At 45.4% G+C, this 24,187-nt stretch overlaps 1 protein-coding gene across 1 annotated transcript in view; it reads right to left on the bottom strand.

Moving 5' to 3' along the window:
• The window catches only part of LOC147445213 (coenzyme Q biosynthesis Coq4 family protein / ubiquinone biosynthesis Coq4 family protein), a 60,435-nt gene that overhangs the window by 888 nt on the left and 35,360 nt on the right, over positions 1 to 24,187 (bottom strand). The gene's annotated exons all lie outside the window — the stretch shown is intronic.

Genomic DNA, 24,187 nt, shown 5'->3' with positions numbered 1-24,187 from the left:
AGCCTGAACAAGCAACAAAATAACCCAGGGGTGCCTTTGGGGAAATACCAGAGCCAGTTTCATCTATCAAGAGGAGTTCATGAGACAGTAAAAGCAGACAGCCAGCTCTTAGCATCCAGATTCCAAACAGTCAAAATCAATCAAGAACACAAAGTCGTTCTTTTTTTTTTCCGACGAACACCGGGTGAGCACAAGGGGTCCCTCTAGAGCGTGACCCAACGGGGATTTGAACCCACAACCCATAGGTTGAGAGGCCAAAGCCTTACCGTTAAATCAACTCTTTGGGGAAAAAAAATTCTTTACAGAAGTTTTACCTGTGTGCTACATTGAAATTTGAAAGTAGGGTTAACCTTAGATCTAGCATTTGACTTTCTTACTCTCAGCAGACTCTAGAGAAGAGAGGAAGAAAAGAGAAGTTTCAAGATCACAGGGACATTATCAAGAAAGAAAATCCTATAAGGAGGAAAAACAGTCGCCATGCATCAGAGAGAGAACTCAAAACTGCTTTGTTCTAGAGAGAGAAAACACTCCTAGGAGGATTCTTGTGACTTGGAGATTGGCATGGCCCGTCTTTCTAGGGAGAGTGTTTGTGTGACTGGCGAGACAAACACAGTGATCAAGTGCGTCTTGTCTAAACGCAGAAACCCTCGACCCTATTAGAGAGAGAGAGAGAGAGAGAGAGAGAGAGATCTTTTTATGTCTACTAGAGGCCGAAGTCGGCCTATGGGACGAATCAAATATAAACCTGTGGGCATCCATCTATCAGGAAAGGATAAAGGTACGAAGTAACAAAATGTGGTCCTATATATATATATATATAGTGTGTGTGTGTGTGTGTGTGTGAAGGAAAATTTGGGGGGGGGGGGGGGTTCTCTATCTATAGGGGGTATGGTGCACATCCATATGCTCAGGGAAGTACAATCATGAAGTGCATCAAGCTAGCTAGCTCCATCCTATGTCAAACTAGGGTGTAAGATCTGGTACATGGGTGGGTGTGGTGTAAGGGCTACTCGTATGATCGCGGCAGGGTCTGCCAACATCAAAACAAATCTCTCCTGGCCTACCTAGTGGTGACGAGTCTGAATCTCCTGAATCTGCATGCAATTGAGTCTCAACTCTATGTATCCTGGAGCTCGGGTGGGGGTCTCCTAGCCTGTAGGGAGACCCCTCGCTATGTCCGTGTCATTGGTGGCCATAGAAAGCTTGAGGCCGGCTGGTACATGGTAGAGGCCAGTACTAATTCAATTACCAATTAATTTCACACAAAGAATTGAGAAGAAGAGAAAACACATATGCGTCCAACAACTAGATCGTCATTGCGCACACGAAGACCCACACCCTGTAGGCCCCAAAGATTGGCGTCCCTTTCGATAATTCTTGAAAACAAACGATCTAAACACTTCGACCAAACTCCACTAACCTGTCCAAACCTGTCCAGGGCTGAAATCGCAGGTTTTCTATCCAATTTCAGTAAGCATAAAGGCGCCAAAATCTCTGTAGGTCAAAAGTACAAGTCTAGAGCGGATTCCCTTGCATTTTAGACGTTTCAGCAATCATCTCACTACCTCAGACAAGGGAGAAGGCAAGCTTTCCATTAAAGCTATGAACCTGAAAATCCACTCAAGCCAACCAAAAAACAATCCCCCACTCATTTTGGGCGTCCCCAAGCTAGGCCTATGCTTCTGGAGTGTGAGTTGTCCAACAAGGTGCTCTACTCTTGACAAGTGTCCAGTTTGCCGCTTATGATTCAGTTTCGTAAGCCCTCCCAACTTGAAAAGTTCTCAATGACTTGTCGTGTGGCCCAAATTCCATTTCAGCATATCATGCTTACATACTCATCAGAATTCAATGCTAACTCGCCCGACCAGTCACCATGTCACAAAAGTGATGATGAGGCGTGCCCAAGTGGAAAGAACTGGCCGAGAGGACAAGAAGAAACTAAAACCATAAGAACTGAAGAAGTTCAGGCCGAGGGGCTTAATAAAGGGATAAGGATTTAAAATCTTAACCCACACAACTTGAAGAACTTATAAAACATTGGCCGAGGGGCCTCAACCCTAAACTACAAAAGCTTGACGTCTGGGCTGGTTTTCTATAGATTGCGCTGACATGCTAACGTGGCAGGCTGTACGGATTTCCGGGTTTTGTGTTGGCTGTTTTGGGCAGCTTTTGGCATCAGCTTTTGGGTGCAGATGCTTTGGGATTCAAGTGTCTTTAGAATTAAAGCTTTTGGGTCTCTGTTTTTGGGCATGCCTTGTAAGTTTATAAGTGCCCACAGGGCCACTCTTTAGCAGAGCATCTGGATGCGGAGTCTTGTAGAGAGTTGGACCTGTCACAATCGAGAGCGCACACGAATAATCAACAAGCTGAAAATAAATAAATTCTCAACCAAAAGAGACGAGGAAGAAGATAAACACAGTATTGGGGACCAGAAGATGAGCTGGTCCCCCCCTTAAAGAGAATCTTTATTGAAGAGAATCTTTTTTACAAGCACATGAACCGGAGAAACCCCTCCATTCTTAATCTTAGACTCGAAGATCAATTCCTTCCCGTGCGGGAAATTCCGAGAGGCGAACTCTCAATTCCATCTATACCCGGAGTAGAAAACTCTGCAGACCGTTCTGGATTATGTTTCCGAAATCCCCAACCGTAGGCCAAGGCCTCCTTGCTCGTTCTCCGTAATAGAGTATCTGCAAAAAGCACAAACACAAAACCACAACTCGAAAAGCGTCTTAACAATCTGTACCTGTCGCTCTAAACGCGGAGAAGCGACCATCGCACGCTGGCTTCGCACGATCACTTGCACAATCCTGACGAAAGGGTCTCTAGTAGCTAGAGCTGGCAATTCTGCTGCAAGAGAGGGAGCGCTAGCAGCTTCTATAGCTTCTAGAACTGGCAGGAATAGCCAGTGAGGTGCTAACAACAATAGCAGGAGGAAGGGAGACGATAGAATAGCAAAGGGGGAGGGGGGGAGAGAGAGAGAGAGAGAGAGAGAGAGAGAGAGAGAGAGAGAGTTGCCATTGATTTAGAGAGAGGAGAGAGAAAGTGGAACCGGCCCGTATCCACTTGGCCCGTAGGGCACTCGACGTTAGCTTTCACCCGATTCTTCAACACTTGACTTTACGACACAAAGCAATGACTTAAAAGGAACCTGAACTGGGACTGAATTACACTTCAAGACAAATAGCACGGCCAGGAAGCTAGAATGCTTCCAAGCAGACAGCGACTGTAGGCCCCAAAGGCTGGCGCCCCTTACGGTATTTCTTTATTCTTTAACAGAGGGAATAAAACCTATGGTTCCCTACAAGCTCCCCCGCACAATCTAGGCTGAAGTCCATCTGTTCTGGCCCGATTTCGGCAGCAAAACTGTACTAGGACCCTTCACAGTCAGTATCCCCACGCATTAGATGACTTTCCCGACGCATACGGACACTTTGCAAAACCTGGCGAGAATCTGCAGCACGCTGAATTCTCTGTTTTTTGCTCCGAAAATGCGCCAGATCACCTCTACAGCGGTCCCCTTGCGTCCCCGAACCTCCTGGGGGTATTAGGGACCGTTTAGGGCCGAAACCCTAAACCTGCAAAAATACACAGCAGGCTGTGATTCCCTGTTTTGGGCTCCATTTCGCGTGCCGGTCGCATCTGTAGCGAGTCCTCGAGCTCCCGCACTTGTAGGGCTACTTGCCCTTTGAATCGGACGAGATTTCGCACGTGAAACCTCTCCGAATTCACCTGTACCTACGGGGGATAAGCCGCTAGCTAATCCAGTACCTGTGCAAGAGGCTCTTACCTCGGCAATCGCGCATGAACCCACATAACTGTACATTGATCAAATGAAAAGCCCACTAGAGGGGCATAACATACTACTCATAGGGGGGAGAGAGAGCAGTGCGTAGCGTGCAGGGCATCACTCCTGGCACCGCACTGTACATAAGAGGGAAAGGAAGCACTCCATAGCTCTTGCAACCTGTTGCAATCCGCCTACTCCTGAAAAATGCGCCCCCTTCCTCTTGTAGACTCCCCTAAAAGTGGCAGAAGTGCTCACAGAGTGACACCTCGCCCAGTTTCCGATTTTGGCCAACTTTGCTAAAAATATCTCAATTGGTGCGTCAGTTGACTTGGCAGCAGAGCAATAAAATGTTCCCCTTGTCATACCGAAGGTAATGACGCAAACACATTTTCAGGTCCAAAATAGCAGTTCCCTAAATTTTAGGAGATGCTTCCATGGCACTCACACTGGTCATCTGACCATCAATCACCACTAGAACCGCATCAAAAAATACAATGTCGGTCAGCTATCAGGTGATTTTCACTCATAGCCCCATCGTGGCTAACCTTAGTCCATTTGCCCAACTTCGGTGCTCACAGGCCGTCCGGCCTAGACTCTCACTATCCGCATCACACCATGCAACTCGGGCATTGGCATTTCCAAAGGGGTGCTTTAAAACAAATCAAATAAATTTCCCCCAAAAAGAAATCAACAAGTAAAGTTTCCACAGACTCGTGACATACCCCCCTCTTGAAATCCCGAACGTCCTCGTTTGCATGATTATCAATCCATTAGTGTGTACAACACTTCGTGGACACCGTATCACGGTTGTCAACCTTTTCGTGTGTACACACTTGGTTAACATGGTACGAGACATACATGCTCATAGTTGACACTCTTGTGTATTCAACACTTGTTAACTCATGTATGCTCTACCTGTGACTGTTCCATTGACATAGTGGATAGCTTTCACACTGTGCCACTGGCTTTAATAGAGTTCATAACTTTTAGTACACTTGGAATCCTTTCAAGCATAATAAACCAACAGTTTAAAAATGCGTCAACATGTCCTCATTAGAAGCAATTGTTGTACTCTTGACAACTGACAAGACATACTTACTTCTATAGCACTCAACAAACTTTTGGACAAAACTTTCATTCTCCAAGGGCAATTGCCAAGCAGGGTATACTTCTATTGCACTAAATCCATAGATACATGGGAAGTGCTAGCTCCTGGATCACCCCCCTCTAGCGCAGGTCTCTTTTCTTTTGACCTTTGCTCTTCTTGAGTTGGAGAATATGTAGGTGGTAAACCAAAGGCTTCAAGGTAGATCTCCAATACAGTTGGTGACTCTAATAGTTCACTCTCTTCCATCCACTTTGCATCCATAGGTGGATAGTTCTTGAACTTCACCAAATATCACCTTGTAACCTTGCCTTTGACTTTTCTTTCCTTGTGTGCCATGATCTGTTCTAGGACCAAAATTTCATCAAGCTCTTCAACTTCTAGCTGCTCCTCAACTGGCATATCCTCTGGCACATCACCAATAAATGGTTTGAGAAGACTCACATGAAAAGCATTGTGAATCTTCCAGTTCTCAGGCAATTTCAGCCTATAACTGACGTCACTGATCTTCTCTGTTACTTGAAAAGGCCCGTAGTAACGCATACTGAGCTTTGTAAAGAGACTTTCTTTACCTTTTTGCTTCTTTAAGCATGCCTTTTCAAACCGCAACAATACCCAATCACCAAGTGAAAACAACAATTCATGACGGTGGAGATCAGCAGCTTTCTTTTGCTTTGCCTATGTCCTTTCAAGGACATGCTTTATCTTCTGGTATATTTCATCCATATTCTGTACATCTTGATCTGCCTGAAAGATCTTTTCCTTGGTATGCAAAATGGGAGGAACTTTCACATGACCTTCGACAATTTCAAAAGGTGCTTTGCCTGTTGAAGAATGCACTGTGTTATTGTACGCATATTCAACCAACGGCAATTATTGCTCCCACTTCGCCTTGTGCTCTGACACATAGCACTTAAGCAGATCCAAGACATTAGAATTTGCCTCTTCTGACTGCCCATCTGTAAATGGATGAAACGACGATGAGAACTTAAGCGTAGTGCCCATATTCTCGAATATGCCTTTCCAGAATAGACTTGTCATCCGTGGGTCACAGTCACTGACAATTAATTTTGGCATACCATGGTACTTAAAGATATTGTACATAAAGAGACGTGCCATCTGATCTCGTTTTATCTTCTTCCTAACAGGAATGATATGAGCTTGCTTGCTGAATCTGCAAATAATGGTCCAGATTCCATCATTTCCTGTCTATGTTATGGGAAGATCAAAGATAAAATCCATAGCTATGCTTTCCCATGGTTTATCTGGAATCGGCAATGGCTGTAACAACCCTGGTGCCTTTTGTCTGTCAAACTTGACCTTTTGGTAAATCACGCATGCTCGCACAAAGGCATCCACATCTCTCCTTAAGGTAGGCCAAGAAAAGAATGTCTCAACCGCTTTCACTGTAGCATCAATACCACGATGCCCTGTATACGGTGGGACGTGACTCTCTACCATGACTTTATGTCGCAATGGCCTAGTGACAGAGTCTGCCATGCATCATTATAAAACCACCTCTGAGGAGGTAGTGCTCATGACGTTGTCCTTCCTGTAACTGTTCGAAGATCCTTGCAAAATCTTCGTCACTCGCATACTGTTCCTTCATGTCATCAAGCTCATGATGATAGGGAATTGACACAGCTGATATTTGTGGCTTTCTTGATAACGCATCAGCCACAACATTCTTCTTGCCTTCCACATACACAATTTGGAAGTGAAACATGAAGAGAATGTTTGCCCATTGCATATGCTTTCCCGATAGCTTTGACTGTGTCAGAAAGTATCGCAAGGTCTGATGATCCGTTTGGACAACAAAATGAGCACCTAGCAGATAGTGTTTCCAACTTAAGAGCGCATGAATCACAGCCAGTAACTCTTTTCCATAGACGTGCATGGTCGTCTCTGGCCCTTGCAAGATTCTGCTCTCATAGGCTACTACCCTACCATCTTGCATTAGCACTGCACCAATGCTACTGCCACAAGCGTCACACTGGACCACAAATGACTTTTTGACACAATGTGTCCGAGGAAGTGGATCTCTTCCAAGAAGAACTCGCTTTTCTTGCCATTAATGAGCAATTTGCTCCTGCGCAACTCTTCGAACACAATGGTCAAGTGATGCCTATGCTCCTCTTCATTCTTCGAGTAGACTATCATGTCATCAAAGAATGTGCCAACAAAGTTCTGATATGGACAGAAGATCCTATCCATCATCCTATTGAACGTAGCAAGAGCATTTGTAAGACCAAATGGCATCACTAAGAACTCGTAGAGACCAAATGTCGTTCTAAACGCAGTCTTGTGCACATCCTCAGGCCTAATTCGAATCTGACGGTACCCACTTTTAAGGTCGATCCTGCTGAAAAATCGCCGCACCCTCTAGGCGGTCAAGAATATCATCAATTTTTAAAATAGAAAACCTATTCTTGATAGTATTCTTATTCAGCGCACGGTAGTCAACACACATGTGCCACGAGCCATCCTTTTGCTATACTAAGAGCACTGGAGAGCAATAGGGTGACGAGCTAGGCTGAATCAGCCCTTTCTCTAAGAGCTCCTCCACTTGGCTCATAATCTCTTTCCGCTGCGCCTCACTAACCCTATATGGTGGCCTATTTGGTGGGTTACAACCTGGCACCAAATCAATCGCATGATCCTCGGGCCTCTCCGGCGGTAGTTGAGACGGTAATGAATCAGAAAAACAGCCATTAAACTTTTGCAAAAATGCTAACCTGTCTTTATCTAACACAGATAAATTTGGCTGGCAACTATCTGAAACATCACGTGCGAAAACCAAGTACGCAGAAAGATGATTCTTTATTACAGAAGTGATAGCAGAAGCAGATACAATAGGGACTGACTCTCCTTTTAGCTTTACATCCAAGATGTGAGTTTTGTCCCTATGCTGTACAGTGATCTTTTTGTTGTAGGCATCCAAGACTCCATGCACTCGGAACATCCACGGGATTCCCAACAAGACATCACATCCTTCCAGTGGCATGATGTAGAACTCTTCTGTGTCCACATACGATTGAATATGCAGACGTAGCTCTCCAATGATGGGAGTAACGCACTCTGAGTGGCCAGGACATGCCAATCCTGCCTCTGCGGTATACCCCATCTCTTCAGCTCTGATGCCCAGCTTCATAGCTAATTCTGGCGTGATAAAGTTCGCTTTGGCACCTGGATCAAAGAAGATAAGTGCCATCTGGTCTCTAACTTTACCCCACGCTTTGCATAACTCATTTGCATCTGTACTAGGCCTGTCGCCCAACATGTCTGGCACTAAGCCTGCTGAGGGCATAGGCTTCTTTCCTTTCCTGTCCTCTTTGTCATCTGAGTCAGCTGGCCTTTTCTTTTGTGGACAGTTGGTTGCAAAATGACCAGTCTGCTCGCATATGAAGCACTTGTTTTCAGCCATCAAGACCTTCTTTTCCTCGGGCATCTTACGCATAAAAGGCTTTCTTTTCTACTTCCTCGCCTGCGCTCTAGAAGTCTCGGCTGAACCTTTGCCTTTATTGAACCTAGCTTGCCCCTGGGACGCTTCACGAGCCGCTCTCGTAAAGGGCTGCTTTGCTGAATTTTTCTTTTGCTGCCCTCCTTTCTCGTTGCTCGGGAACCCACTGTCTTCTCCTTTCAACAAGGCAAGACTAGTGTTAGCAACTTCCATAAGCTGAGTGAGGGTAGCCACTATTCTTGGTACAGTAATCGCGAAGCCCTTTAAGCAACCCACAACAGTACTTCTCTATCTGCTCTGTCAATGGCACAAATCTGTAGGAGGTCACTGAGAGTAACGCTTTACAGAACCTCCTATTGTACTCCAACAAACTCTTGCATGTAGCCGACGTAAGCTGGTGCTAATCTGTCATGACATTGGCTTCAAATTCATCTGACAACCAAGCAGATGCAAACATTTGCTTGAAGTAAACCCAAGTAGCAGGTGCCTGTCCTTGCATTAACAATGTCGTCCACCATGTGAGCGCATTGTCCTTTAAGAAAGTGGCAGCTTTTCTTACTTTAGAGGCTTCTGTAAAATTCCCTCCTGCATAAGCTGTATCAAACTGCAGGGAAAGTAAGAGCCTTTGTTTTATCCTCGAAGCCACTAAAGGTGTTGAACTTCACTGTTGCACCTCCTTCTTTGTATGGTTTTGGCTTCTCTATTGGCCCCAAATTGTCATAGGGAAGCGTCTGTAGCATGGGCACTGTAGTAGGGACCATCTGTCTCCCTTGGTCATTGAGATTCTGCATCAAAGGTGCCATATCTCGCTGCTATCCAGAAAAACCAGCCATGCCAAAATTGACCAGTGGCACCCCAAACTGGCCTCGATTGCTCTGAAAGCCTTGCTGCATGCCAATGTTACCATACATGGGGTTTGGCGTCATGCCATGCATACCCCCAAACACTGCTCCAGGCATGTACTGTTGATTTCCAGACACATAGCCAGCCATACTTTGGAACACGGATCCACCCCCACAGTACCCAGGATGTACCGTGGGTGGTGGAAAAACCTGACGCATTGCCTGGAGATTGGTTCCCTGTCCATTCAATGCAACATTTTGACCCTGAAAGGTGGCGGGCTGAACTGGCAAAACCTGTGGAGTAGAGATCCTCGCCACCTGTTCATGGACAAAGAGGGACCTGTGTAGGAGCCTGACGTGACTCCGCAACATGTGAATGCTCCCTATCCTGCTCAGTCGCATGGAGGACCTAGGCTTGAGCCTCAACGGGCTCTGTACGCTGAGGGCATTCCCTTCCCTGCTATGACTTTAATGGTGCTTGCAGACAATCCATAAACCTGGGATTCTACACCAACTGAGTGAAGACATTCACAGCAGCAACTAATTGTGTCTTGAACGCATCCTCTTCAAAGTGCCCAGTCATGAACCCGTCAACCTGTTCGCGCTGTGTATTCACACGAACAAAAGGCGTAGACAATGGCAGTCGTGAACTCTCGCCAACTTCATACTGTAAAGGAATAGCCTGTCTACCCTGGGAAGAGGAACCCTTTTCTCTAGCATTGTCTGTCCTGTCAGCCATAGTGTAATTCCAAGTTCCTGTGCTTTGTGTCTTCGCCGCAAACCAACCAAGGCTTACTTCTTAAGGAAAAAGTGATCTTGTCTCGGCAACGGAACCATGGAACCGGCCCGTAGGGCGGTGGACGTTAGCTTTCACCCGATTCTTCAACACTTGACTTTACGACACAAAGCAATGACTTAAAAGGAACCTGTAATTGGGACTGAATTACACTTCAAGACAAATAGCACGGCCAAGAAGCTAGAATGCTTCCAAGCAGACAGCGACTGTAGGCCCCAAAGGCTGGCGCCCCTTACAGTATTTCTTTATTCTTTAACAGAGGGAATAAAACCTATGGTTCCCTACAAGCTCCCCCGCACAATCTAGGCTGAAGTCCATCTGTTCTAGCCCGATTTCGGCAGCAAAACTGTACTAGGACCCTTCACAGTCAGTATCCCCACGCATTAGATGACTTTCCCGACGCATACGGACGCTTTGCAAAACCTGGCGAGAATCTGCAGCACGCTGAATTCTCTGTTTTTTGCTCCGAAAATGTGCCAGATCACCTCTACAACGGTCCCCTTGCGTCCACGAACCTCCTGGGGGTATTAGGGACCGTTTAGGGCCGAAACCCTAAACCTGCAAAAATACACAGCAGGCTGTGATTCCCTGTTTTGGGCTCCGTTTCGCGTGCCGGTCGCATCTGTAGCGAGTCCTCGAGCTCCCGCACTTGTAGGGCTACTTGCCCTTTGAATCGGACGAGATTTCGCACGTGAAACCTCTCCGAATTCACGTGTACCTGCGGGGGATTAGCCGCTAGCTAATCCAGTACCTGTGCAAGAGGCTCTTACCTCGGCAATCGCGCATGAACCCACATAACTATACATTGGTCAAATGAAAATCCCACTAGAGGGGCATAACATACTGCTCATAGGGGAGAGAGAGAGCAGTGCGTAGCGTGCAGGGCATCACTCTTGGCACCGCACTGTACATAAGAGGGAAAGGAAGCACTCCATAGCTCTTGCAACCTGTTGCAATCCGCCTACTGCTGAAAAATGCGCCCCCTTCCTCTTGTAGACTCCCCTCAAAGTGGCAGAAGTGCTCACAGAGTGACACCTCGCCCAGTTTCGGATTTTGGCCAACTTGGCTAAAAATATCTCAATTGGTGCGTCAGTTGACTTGGCAGCAGAGCAATAAAATGCTCCCCTGGTCATGCCGAAGGTAATGACGCGAACACATTTTCAGGTCCAAAATAGCAGTTCCCTAAATTTTAGGAGATGCTTCCATGGCACTAACACTGGTCATCTGACCATCAATCACCACTGGAACTGCATCAAAAAATACAATGTCGGCCAGCTATCAGGTGATTTTCACTCGTAGCCCCACTATGGCTAACCTTAGTCCATTTGCCCAACTTCAATTCTCACCGGCCGTCCGGCCTAGACTCTCACTATCTGCCTCACACCATGCAACTCGGGCATTGGCATTTCTAGAGGGGTGCTTTAAAACAAATCAAATAAATTTCCCCCAAAAAGAAATCAACAAGTAAAGTTGCCACAGACTCGTGACAGAAAGAGATCGCTTGCTGATTTTTCAGCCGTATAGGCAACATTGGGTCATTTTTTATAAGTTTAGCCTCTAATTTTAGTGAGTGGCTGCCCACTAATTAAGTGGGCGGCAAGTCACTTAATAAAATATGTGAAACCAGTTTAAAAACTCAGTGAGCTGAAAACCAATGCTACACTTCCTAGGCATCCTTGGATGCAATTCCTTGTGGGAAAACATCCGCTTTCCAGGAAAGCAATTAAAAATATTCCATTTTTTAGAAAAAGCTTCTCAAAACCTATCTTTATTCTTGTGCCTACATCTTTACACATTCCTTTTTCCAGTTCGGATTTCTTGTCAAACCAATGGAATATTCACTTTCCGATGCTCCAGTCACCCATTATGTGACGCATCACAAATACCCACTTCCTGGTCCCTTCCACTGAACTAACGGTACAACTGCTTCGCGATGCTTAATGTCACCTACCATATGACACATCAGAGTTGTCTGTTCCTGATAGCTTTTATCAATTCCAGAAGATCTACAATTCCTAACCTCTATAGTTCAAGTGTACACATTTAAAAATCCTAATTTCATAAATAGAAATTACTCTAAAAAATAAGAAAATAGTGCATTTAGCAACATCCCTCTGGCTTCTAAACAGTTGTCCTTAACTGTAGTGCTTGTACATATCCTTCCAAAATATCGGGATAAGATGCACTATAGCTGAGGACAACTCCACTACACTTGTCCTCAATTGTAGTACTTGTATATATCCTTCCAAATTATATCGAGATAAGATGATAATTTCTGCTCGATCATCCACTGAGCGTCTAGAACTTTACCAAATATATTCCGTGTAATCTGTTCAGACTTTAGTGGTTGCCCCTGATGATGAATGATCTGCTCCGCCTGGAGTATTTCTTTTGTTTCATCCACCTCAAGAGGTTCCTCAGCAATAGGCTGACTTGGAGGCGGTCCACATATGGCCGGAGTAAACTAACATGAAAATCATTATGGATTCTCCAATTAGACGGTTGCTCTAATAGACTGACTAGGAGGCGGTCCCACATATGGCCGGAGTAAACTAACATGAAAAGCATTATGGATTCTCCAATTAGACGGTTGCTCTAATCGGAATGTCACATCATTCACTTAGTCACTTTTTTGAAACGGCCCATTGGAAAGTTTTACCACTTTCCCCTTATGCCTAAATGTAGTAAAGTGAGCTTGCTTGCTAAATTTGTCCACAATGGTTCAGATTGCATCATTTCCACTCTGAGTCTTTGAAAGACCCATAATAAAATCCATGACAATACTCTCCCAATGTTGATCAAGCACACACAAAGGTTGGAGTAACCGAGGCGTCTTATGCTAATCGTACTTGACTTTTTGGTTCACCAAACATTCCCCGACATACTGATCGATGTCTGTCCTAAGGCTTGACCAAAAGAAATATCTTCCAATGCTAAGGTCGTGGGGAGAATACCCCCGTGACCCACATAAGGCGAAGCATGTGTTTCATCCATGATTTTCTTCCTCAATGGCACCGCCACGCAAATTGCTTGATGTTGGTAGAGATAACCATCCCTAATGAAATAGGGTGGATCTCCGCCACTCCCCGTCTCGTGTCTCGTGTATCTCTTTCAGTTCAGTTGTTATTTGAAGTGCTTAGAGTTGTTCAGTCTATTCTTTTTCCGTTGGCAGGTGGTGCCCGTCCTGTTACAAAATACTAGAGCTTATCAAATGCTCCTTGTTGTCTCGATCAACTTTTGAAAGGGATCTTCTTCTTCGTTAGGTCATAAAGTGGTCCTGCTGCATGAGCAAACCAATTGGCCAGTCTTGTAACACCTGGCTCTTCGTAGGATCCATACTGTCACAAACGTGAGCGCATAAATACATTCGGATAAAATATTACTGAAGCCAGAGGATATAGAGAGAAATAGATAGAGAGAGAGATAGAGAGAGAGAGAGAGTGAGAAGATCGACACAATACTGGGGACTAGAAGATGGGCTGGTCCCCCCCCGTAATAGTATCTTTATTACTGAGGAGAAGTCTATACAAGCAATTGAACCGAACGTATTATCACGCTCGTTCTAGAATAAGACTTGATGGTTCCCGGAAACCTCGGCTTCCTATTCCTAGGGAAAAGCCCTATTCCAACGAACTTCCGTTCCTTATTCCAAATCCTTGAGAACCAAGGTTCTCGCCTCTGGATCTCACCTTCCAGACTCAGGGCATGACATCCCTGCAACTCTCTTTTCCAACTCTGTTTCCAGAGTCCTCTTCCCGCAGAACAACTCTGCTTTCCCGGACACGAAGTCCTTACTTGGGAATTCCAACTTCCGGATCACAACTTGAGGGACTACATCTCTCCGATCCGTGAATCTACTTCCCAAACTCGGGTACGAAACCCTTGGGCTGATCTGGCTCTAGTTCCTCAGAGCGCTTTTCTCCTGCAGAGGCTCATACCTTCCTCTGCTCCTACTCCCTCACGAAGAGGAAGTACACCTGCAATCAAATACTCAGAGATCATAACATGAAAATCGTTACCTTCAAAGTCTCGACGCTCGAAACGCAACTCGGTTCTCAAAAAGCAATTCCCCGGAAGAGATCTCTACATAGAAAATCCTCTCTTCTAATCCTACACACAAAAGAGGTGTGTTCTCGGGTTCCTTCTCGTAAATCAGTCCCGTCTACGACGTTTATGGGCTGAAAACAAAGAAAAACAGCAGCTTGTCTCGATGGAAACACGCTCCGTAGGCACTTCTTCGCGAGGGAACTCGCGCACTGGGTCTTGGCGACATCTGGTACACTTGGGACGGGAAAGCATATGCTTTCCCGAAAAGCAATCCCGCTTTCTCAGAAAGCATCTTGTTTTTCCTCAAAGTTTCCTCTGAACCCATCTTCATTCAAGTGCTTGCTTTTCCTTGTGCACAATTCTAACACAGTTCGGAATTTCCTCCTGACTATGGATATCCCCTTTCCGATGCACCCGTCACCCACCTTGTGACGCATCAGGAATACCCATTACCTAGTCCTTTCCTACTAAACTTACGGTACAATCTCCTTCGCGATGCTCTATGTCACCCATCCTATGACGCATCAGAGATGTCCGTTCCAGGATGATCGGATACTTCTTTCCGATGCTCCCTGTCACCCATCCGATGTGACGCATCAGAAGCACCCGTTCCTGGTGGCCTTACAGATATTCCCTTTCACAGTGCTCTCGTCATTACTTTGAATGACGCACTAGGAATACTCTGTACTCGGATGTCTCCAGTGAGAAAAACCCTCTCACTTAAAATTCCGATAATTCATTTAGAATTATTTTTCCTTGGGGTTCCAAGCGAGAAAACCCTCTCACTTATAAATCCAATAATTCATTTTAACTTATTTTCCTGTAAGATAAAGCCAATTTAGCGACACATACTCACTTGGTTATAAGAGACTATATGGCCGAAATAGTGCATCTCCGTGAGAAAAAACTCACTTTTTTTTGCATCTATATGCAAGTCATGCTTTCGCAGTTCCTGAAACACTATCCCAAGTGCTTCCAATATCCCTCCTCAGTCTTCGAAAAGACGAGTATGTAATCAAAAAACACTCCTGTAAAAGCTCGGTGTGGACTGAAAATGCGATCCATCATTCGACTAAATGTGGAAGAGCATTGGTCAAGCAAAACGACATTACCAAAAATTCATATAAGTCCAAAGGTAGTGCAAAGACAGTCTTATGGACATCCTCAGGGGCGATTCGTATCTGATGATACCCACTCTTTAAGTCAATGGGACTAAAGATGCTTGCACCCTATAACTTATCGAGATTATCATCAATCCTAGGAATCGAAAAGCGATTCTTGATAGTGATCTTGTTTAAAGATCGGTAGTCTGTACGCATTTGAAATGTGCCATCTTTCTTCTACACCAATAAAACTAGGGAGCAATAGGGTGAAGTACTCGATCGTATTAGACCTTTTTCCAAAGCTCATAGACTAACTTCAAAATTTCCCTTGCTGAGCAAGATTTACCCTATAAGGGGGTTGGTTTGCGGGAGAGCTACCCGGTACGAGATGAATGTGATGATCTTCCAGACGTTCCAGAGGTAGCTTATTTGGAAGAGTGTCCATGAAACAATGCTTATCCCTTTCAATAAATTGAAAACGTTTAATTTCCAAACTAGAGAGCGAAACCTCACTAGTTTTATCCTTTTCCCGTGCGCAAATCAAGTAAGCAAAAACGCACTTCTTTGATTCAATTTTAATGAAGGTATGGCTTACAATAGAAAATAGCCAATCCTCGTGGATCAACAAAAATTTTAATGGTCTTGCCCTCATGCTCAAAAGCAAGGGTCTTTTCCACATAATCTAGGACCATTGCATATGCTATACCCAAAATGATATCACATCCCTCGATGGGTGCCATTAAAAATGATTGAAGTTCCTTGTACTCGCCAATCCTAAGATTGAGTTGTCCTTACAAAAGAGTTGCATTGGTAGTCAACCCCTCGAATGCCGATCCGGAAGTGTGACCGGAGTTCCAAGCTGAGCCGGAATGAGGCCCAAGAGTTCTGCAATGTCCAATGAGAAAAAATTGTCCGTTGATCCAGGATCAAAGACGATCAATATCTGCTGGATATTCATAGATCCCCAACCCTTTAGAAGTTGACGCTTCCCTTTTTCCGTTTCCATCAAGATTGTTTCCACACGTACGTACAAATCCGTACGGATCAATCCGTACGATGTTGTTTATAAATAATTAAAAAATTAGGCGAATTAGGCGTAGCTGACGGTTTTCGCTTCATATGGACGAGCAATTTTTAGGCAAATACATTTAGGCGTTTGAACACCTGCACAAGAGACTGGTCACTGCAGAGAAATAGCAGATTGCAGAACTCCCTACGCAGGTAAAATTCTCTCTCTCTCTTCTCCAAGTTCCTCCTCTCTCTCTCTCTCTCTCTCTCTCTCTCTCTCTCTCTCTCTCTCTCTCTCTCTCTCTCTCTCTCTCTCTCTCTCTCTCTCTCTCTCTCTCTCTCTCTCTCTCTCTCTCTCGTGTCTGTCTTGTTGCTTGCAACAGAATCATCATGCCTAAGCCATGCAACCCGTACTAGAAGGAGCACACCAATGTCATCTGCATTATCAAAACTAAGCCAAGCGGATTCCGACACTCCACGATGGCACTGCAATTTTCAGCTCACGACTACAACTTCTCGTGTCGTCAAACACTTGACAGGCATTGGCACGACCAATAATTGTGGAGGGTGCAAAAAGGTAACATTGGATATTAGGGACAAGCTGATTGCAGAGAATTATCCGGAAGTACCAACACCATAAAAACTACAAGTGGACAACACACACAAGATGCTCTTCATGATGCTCTTATTGGGGATTTTGGTGGTTCATCTTCCGAGGTTCAAGGGGAGTAGTCCTTTGCTGGTTCTAGTAGAAAGAGGGCTCAAGTTGTGCAGGAGGAGGAGGATGAAGGCAATATGCATGCACCTTGCCTTCGCGTGTGAACTCTCTTTCTTAGGTGAAGGAGCGTCAAAAGGTTGTTGAGATGGAGATTGCTCGCACTCTTATTGAGTGCAACATCTCCTTCAATGTTTTGAGGAATGAGCAGTGGAAGAGGATGGTCAGGGCTATAGTTGATGTTGGCTACACAGATTCATGGTCAGGGGTGGAGTATAGCAAGACGCGCACTACAGTGCTTGATGAGCAGAAGACTTTGATAGATAAGGCCTTGGCATTGGCACGACCAATAATTCTGGAGGGTGCAAAAAGGTAACACAGGATATTAGGGACAAGCTAATTGCAGAGAATTATGCAGAAGTACCAGCACCAAAAAAAATACAAGTGGACAACACACACAGGATGCTCTTCATGATGCTCTTAGTGGGGATTTTGATGGTTCATCTTCTGAGGTTCAAGGGGAGAATCCCTTTGCTGGTTCTAGTAGAAAGAGGCTCGAGTTGTGCAAGAGGAGGAGGATGAAGGCGATGCATGCACCTAGGCAAAGCACCCTACCTTCGCGTGTGAACTCTCTTTCAGCGTCAAAAGGTTGCTGCGATAGAGATTGCTCGCACTCTTATTGAGTGCAACATCTCCTTCAATGTTTTGAGGACTGAGCAATGGAAGAGGATGGTCAAGGCTATAGTTGATGTTGGCCACACAAATTCATGGTCAGGGGTGGAGTATAGCAAGATGCGCACTATAGTGCTTAATGAGCAAAAGGCTTTGATAGATAAGGCCTTGGTCCCGGTCAAGGCACGTTGGGAGCAGTTTGGGTGCACCATCATATCAGATGGTTGGAGTGTTGTTCGTCATCATTATTATTCTTGTGTCGTCTTATCTTGGCACATACTTCTTACACGTTGTGGATGCACGGAAGGCCGGAGATCGCATCACAAATGAGTTTATCTTTGGGCACATCAAGAAAGTGTTGACTTACACCACTCTGCTGCTTCACATAGGTCTAGGGCATACTTGTACAGCTAGTATGTCTCCGGGCTGGCCACCCATAGTCTAGGTTGTACGTGGTCGGACCACCCGAGTTTGTGGCTGACCGCCCACCTTGTCTGAGCGCCCTCATATATATTTCTTTTCTTGTTGGGTCGTGGGGGATTTTATCTAGCATTGCCCTACCTCCCCTTGGGCACCTATTTACAGGGCCAGGGGGGTACCCACTTCCATCATCCGGTCATTGAGTATTAAGTCTTCTGCTCATGGTAGTCATGGAGTGTTGATCGCCCACTCTTCACCATATCTTGCGTTTGTGTCTCTCTCCTCTCCTCTCTCACGCTTCCACACACACGCACTCACATGGTATCAACAGCTTCAAGCTCTCCATGGGACCAATGCTTCACCATCAGCGTGAGGTTCAGCCACTTAGAAAATAAAGCAACAAAACCAGCCAGCGAATTCTCTCTCCCTATTTTGGGTAGAACAAGAAAAAAAAAACGGAAAAAAAAAAAACGACTGCGATCTCTACGCGAGCAGCTATTCGTGCCGTGGGCAAGGAGCTATAAAAGCACCACATGCCCTCACTAAAAGAGGAGGTTACCAACGTCAGCAAGAGAAGACTCTGCCGCCCGATAACGCAAGAGATCGCGAGACTACGAAGCACGGAAGTCGCTTTTCCCGCGCAAGAGCGACAAGTATCTATTGTGGATTCACCATACAAATTGTTGTCGCGTGTGTTTGCAGGTACTTCATCGCGAAGGAGAAGCGAGAAGGCTTCGGCCTACGCTTGGAAATTCCGGGAACGGAATTCGGAAATTGTCTGTGGAGTCTCGACTCCGAGTACAGACGGAAAAAGGATTGAGAGCTCGTCTCTCGGATTTCCCTTCCCGTAAGGGAAGGAATGACCATCGAGTCAGAGAATTAGAACGAAGGGGTTTTCTCCGGTTCTTGTGCTTGTAAAAAGATTCTCCCTAATAAAGGATTCTCTTTAAGGGGTGGGGACCAGCCCATCTTCTGGTCCCCAGTACTGTGTCAATCTTCTCACTCTCTCTCTCTCTCTCCCTCTCTCTCTCTCTCTCTCTCTCTCTCTCTCTCTCTCTCTCTCTCTCTCTCTCTCTATTTATTTCTATATCCTTTGGCTTCAGTATTAAGTGATAAATTCTATTTATCCAAGTATATTTTAAATTGTTATGCGCTCCCGTTTGTGACAGTGGTATCCCGGATTCCTCTCTTTCTCTGCAAAGAAGGACGATTCCGGGAAGGAACGGGTAGAACCATGACAAGCCACGGAAGAACCGCTGAAGACAAACTTCAGTAAGTGCGAGCCCAACTCGCGGAATTGCAACAATTCATTTCGTTGCAGGTTGTCCAAAAGGCTTTGGACGGAATCAAGAAGCCGCAAGGAACGGATGCCGATCGGCGTCAAGAAAATCCTGTTAATGAAAGTAATCCGCAGGTGGATGGTGCGGAAAGAGGTGCCGAACGCACAAGGATCTTCAGATCAGGACAAACGGCCTTCCAAAAGCAAGGGCCAAGAAAAAGAACTTTCTCTATTTAATGAAAGCAAGGATGTCTCAATCTCTTCTCCATCATACTCTCCTGACTATACTACTACATCTACTTCTCATACCGTATCTAAATCTTCTCCCAAGAAGAAAATTCCTACTACTTCCCTACAAGACATTCAGAAGGAATGGGACTGGCTCGCTCAGAAGGAACATGAGAAACTCACTACTTATGTTGATAAGTATTGGTCGGTTCTTCTAAAGGTTACTCCTTTCATGAAGATCTCCAACGAGGAAAAGATGCGAAAATTCGAAGCGGGTCTCCTACCACAGCTTCGAAAGAGCGTAAAGGTGTATCCTCATAATACCCTTCAGAGGATGATGGAGTCAGCAATCATTGCTGAGGACCTACATTCTAACTACAGAAGAGATACTCCAACCGGAGTAGACTATCCATCATCAGGATCGGACACTTAAGTCTGGAAAGATTTCACTCTAGATGCTCAGTGGATGACCGAGCAGGAATTAGCATCCTATCCCGAGATTCTGGAAGGATATGTACAAGCACTACAGTTGAGGACAACTGTTTAGAAGCCGGAGGAATGTTGCTAAATGGACTATTTTCTTATTTTCTTATTTTCTCGAGTAATTTCTTTTTATTGAAATTATGATATTTTAAAGATGTGCACTTGAACCGTAAGGTTAGGAGTAGATCTATTGAAATTATTAAAAGCCATCACGAATGGAAAACTCTAATGTGTCATATGATGGGTGACATTAACCATCGCAAAAGGGTTTTACCGTTAGTTCAGTGGGAGAGACCGAGAAACGAATATTCCTGATGCGTCACGTGATGGGGTGACGGGAGCATCAGAAAGGGAATATCTCGTTGGTTTGGCAGGAAACCCGAGCTGGATAGAGGAATACGCGTGAAGACGCAAGCACAAGAATAATGATAGGTTTTGAGAAGCTTTTCTTAAAAAGCGGAATATTTTAACGAGTTTTCCGGGAAGAGCAGACGCTTTCCCGCGAGGAATCTATGTTTGCATTGCATTCGTGCATGTGGTTGCATCCAGGGACACCTGGGAAGTGTTGTGAAAGGCATTGTTTTTAACTTATAAGGTTTTATTGAGTTTTTGGGCAGGTTCAGACCAATTTTAAAATATGCCCGCCGCCCACTTAATAAGTGGGCAGCCACTTAGAAAATAAAGCAACAAAACCAGCCAGCGAATTCTCTCTCCCTATTTTGGGTATTAAGTGGGCAGCCAATTAAAAAAATACAGCCAGCGAATTCTCTCTCCCTATTTCGGGTAGAACAGAAAAAAAAAAACGATTTAAAAAAAAAAAACCGGCTGCGAGCTCTTTATGAGCAGCTATTCGTACCGTGGGCAAGGAGCTATAAAGGCACCACATGCCCTCACTGAAAGAGGAGGTTACCAACGTCAGCAAGAGAAGACTCTGCCGCCAGATGATGCAAGAGATCGCGAGACTTCGAAGCACGGAAGTCGCTTTTCCCACGCAAGAGCGACAGGTATCTATTGTGGATTCGCCATACGAATTGTTGTCGCGTGTGTTTGCAGGTACTTCATCGCGAAGGAGAAGCGAGAAGGCTTCGGCCTACGCTAGGGAATTCCGGGAACGGAATTCGGAAATTGTCTGTGGAGTCTCGACTCCGAGTACAAACGGAAAAAGGATTGAGAGCTCGTCTCTCGGATTTCCCTTACGAGAAGGAACGACCATCGAGTCAGAGAATTAGAACGGAGGGGTTTTCTCCGGTTCTTGTGCTTGTAAAAATATTCTCCCTAATAAAGGATTCTCTCTAAGGGGGGGGGAGGGGGACCAGCCCATCTTCTGGTCCCCGGTACTCTGTCGATCTTCTCTCTCTCTCTCTCTCTCTCTCTCTCTCTCTCTCTCTCTCTCTCTCTCTCTCTCTCTATTTATTTCTCTCTATATCCTTTGGCTTCAGTATTAAGTGATCAATACTATTTATCCGAGTATATTTTATATTGTTATGCGCTCGCTAGAAAGAGGAATACGCGTAAAGACGCAAGCACAAGAATAAAGATGGGTTCTGAGAAGCTTTTCTTAAAAAGCGGAATATTTTAACGAGTTTTCCGGGAAGAGCAGACGCTTTCCCGCGAGGAATCTATGTTTGCATTGCATTCGTGCATGTGGTTGCATCCAGGGACGCCTGGGAAGTGTTGTGAAAGGCATTGTTTTTAACTTATAAGGTTTTATTGAAGTTTTGGGCAGGTTCATACCAATTTTAAAATATGCAGACCGCCCACTTAATAAGTGGACAGCCACTTAGAAAATAAAGCAACAAAACAAGCCAGCGAATTCTCTCTTCTTATTTCGGGTAGAACAACGCCCAAAAAAAAAAAAAATGACCGCGATCTCTATGCGAACAGCTATTCGTGCCGTGGCCAAGGAGCTATAAAAGCACCACATGCCCTCACTGAAAGAGGGTTACCAACGTCAGCAAGAGAAGACTCTACCGCCAGATAACGCAAGAGATCGCGAGACTACGAAGCACTGAAGTCGCTTTTCCCGCGCAAGAGCGACAGGTATCTATTGTGGATTCGCCATACGAATTGTTGTCGCGTGTTTGTGTGTGTGTTTGCAAGTACTTCATCGCGAAGGAGAAGCGAGAAGGCTTCGGCCTACACTTGGGAATTCCGGGAACGGAATTCGGAAATTGTCTGCGGAGTCTCGATTCCGAGTACAGACGGAAAAAGGATTGAGAGCTCGTCTCTCGGATTTCCCTTACGGGAAGGAACGACCATTGAGTCAGAGATTTAGAACGAAGGGGTTTTCTCCGGTTGTTGTGCTTGTAAAAAGATTCTCCCTAATAAAGGATTCTCTTTAAGGGGGGGACCAACCCATTTTCTGGTCCCAAATACTGTGTCGAACTTCTCCCTCAACTTTGTTTAGTTGAAAGATTATTTATTTTCATCTTGTTGATTATTCGTGTGTGCTCCCGTTTGTGACAGTTCTCCTCCCAAAGATCAGATCAGCCAGTGTTTCTACAGATCTGCCAGTGTTTTGCAAAAGCCACGCACGCGACGGAATATGGAGTTTTTTGTCGGAGGACCCCCCTCCACCTGTGTTTTCAGGGCAAATCTACTTGCGTTTTTGCTTTCTGGCTGCCACCGCAGGCCTCTACAAACCTTCTCATCGCGAGAACTCCCTCCTCTTCCATCTACGTTTTCAGCAAGTGCAAGATAGTAGCATTTTTTGCACCAGCAGCAGCAGAAGAAGACACCTGCGTTTTGGGCAGGGTTGCGTTTTTGGAGCCCATTTACATTTTTGAGAGCATCAACGTTTTCAATATGGAGAGGCAGTGCTCAGCTGCTGGGCCTCACCCACAAATCTTGCCTCCCCAGACCCTCTGCACTGCTCCAGACCATGCCGGGAGCGTACGAGCACGCTGAAAATCGCTGGACAGCAACGTTTTCATCACCTCGTGCGTCGCTACTAACAATCAGTGTCTACTAAGACAGTTTATAGCCTCTGTCTGTTTTGCTGGCATAGTCGAGGGCGATTACAATTTTTTCAACAGGGGGGTATGTCACAAATTGATGACATGGAAGAGCCAGGACACACTCACGGACGTGCTGACGTGGGTTGACGTGGCAACGTACGGATTTTTCCCACTTTCCGCTATCTCGCTGACGTGGCACTGTACAAATCTCTGCAAGATGCGCTGACTGCTTTTCGCAACGCTAGCTTTTGGGGATGAAAGCTTTTAAGTTTAATGCTTTTGGGGCTCTGCTTTTAGCATCCCTTGTAATCTTTCTAATGAACCCAAGGGGCTCACTCTGCATAGCATCTCGACGCAGAGTCTGAGAGCGAGCACCCGCGGGCGGTTGTACTTTGCTCAAAAGATTAATATAAAATAACAACCGAAAGGGGCGCCAGTCTTTGGGGCCTATCTCTCTTGGCACAGAACTACGCCGGGCCGTGTCAACTCTTAAATTTGTGAAGCGTTTTGAAGTAAATCTCTGTTGTGTCGCGGAATCTTGACTTGGGGTGTCCAAGTTTGTTACAGAAGTGTAGAGCAATGGAGAGAATATGTTAGGTGTAGCGGAATGAATGTTTGAACTTTGCTCAAGATGAGTGCTCCGAATTGTTCTCAAGGTTCCTTTTTGTTCTTCTGGAAGGGAGAGCCTTCCGTTCTTAATGAGAGAGTGCAATGATCACAAACAAAGTGAATGGACATTGTGCGTGCAAGTGTATGAGACTGAGAGATAGAGAGAGAAGAGAAATACGACACCAGAGACGTTGTAAAACCCTCCTCCGAAGGCCCCACTATCGTCGGTGAGAGTGGTCTACTTATGATTGCATAATCTGGTACAAAGTGAATGCATGTGACTGACGCAAGTCTAGGCTATGTCGGCGATGACGACGGGGATGGCGACACCGGTCTAAGGGCTGAAATCTGCAAGTTTGTATCTGCTGTGCAAAAACGCTATGGGCTGAAATCTACTACAAATCCAAAAACGCTGGTTTTGGGGCTGATTCTGCTGATCTTTGTTCTTTAGGGCTGAAACTGCAAATCTTTTAGGACTGAATCGGCGGATCTTTTTGGGCTAAATCTGCAGTTGCTTCATTGCTGAAAAACGCTGCATGGCTGAGGTCTTATCTGCTCAAAACGCTAGGCCAGAAGGGAGGGCGATCTGGGCTTTTTACTAATGCTAGGCTGAGGGTTCTTTGCGGTGAAGATCTGGGATCAAAAACGCTAAGCCTGTGGTCTACTAGCGATG

Source organism: Adiantum capillus-veneris, chromosome 12 (assembly GCF_014529385.1).
Source record: "Adiantum capillus-veneris isolate H3 chromosome 12, ASM1452938v2, whole genome shotgun sequence".
Taxonomy (NCBI): domain Eukaryota; kingdom Viridiplantae; phylum Streptophyta; class Polypodiopsida; order Polypodiales; family Pteridaceae; genus Adiantum; species Adiantum capillus-veneris.
The sequence above is the reverse complement of the archived record's forward strand: the minus strand, read 5'-3'. Positions and strand labels throughout refer to the sequence as shown.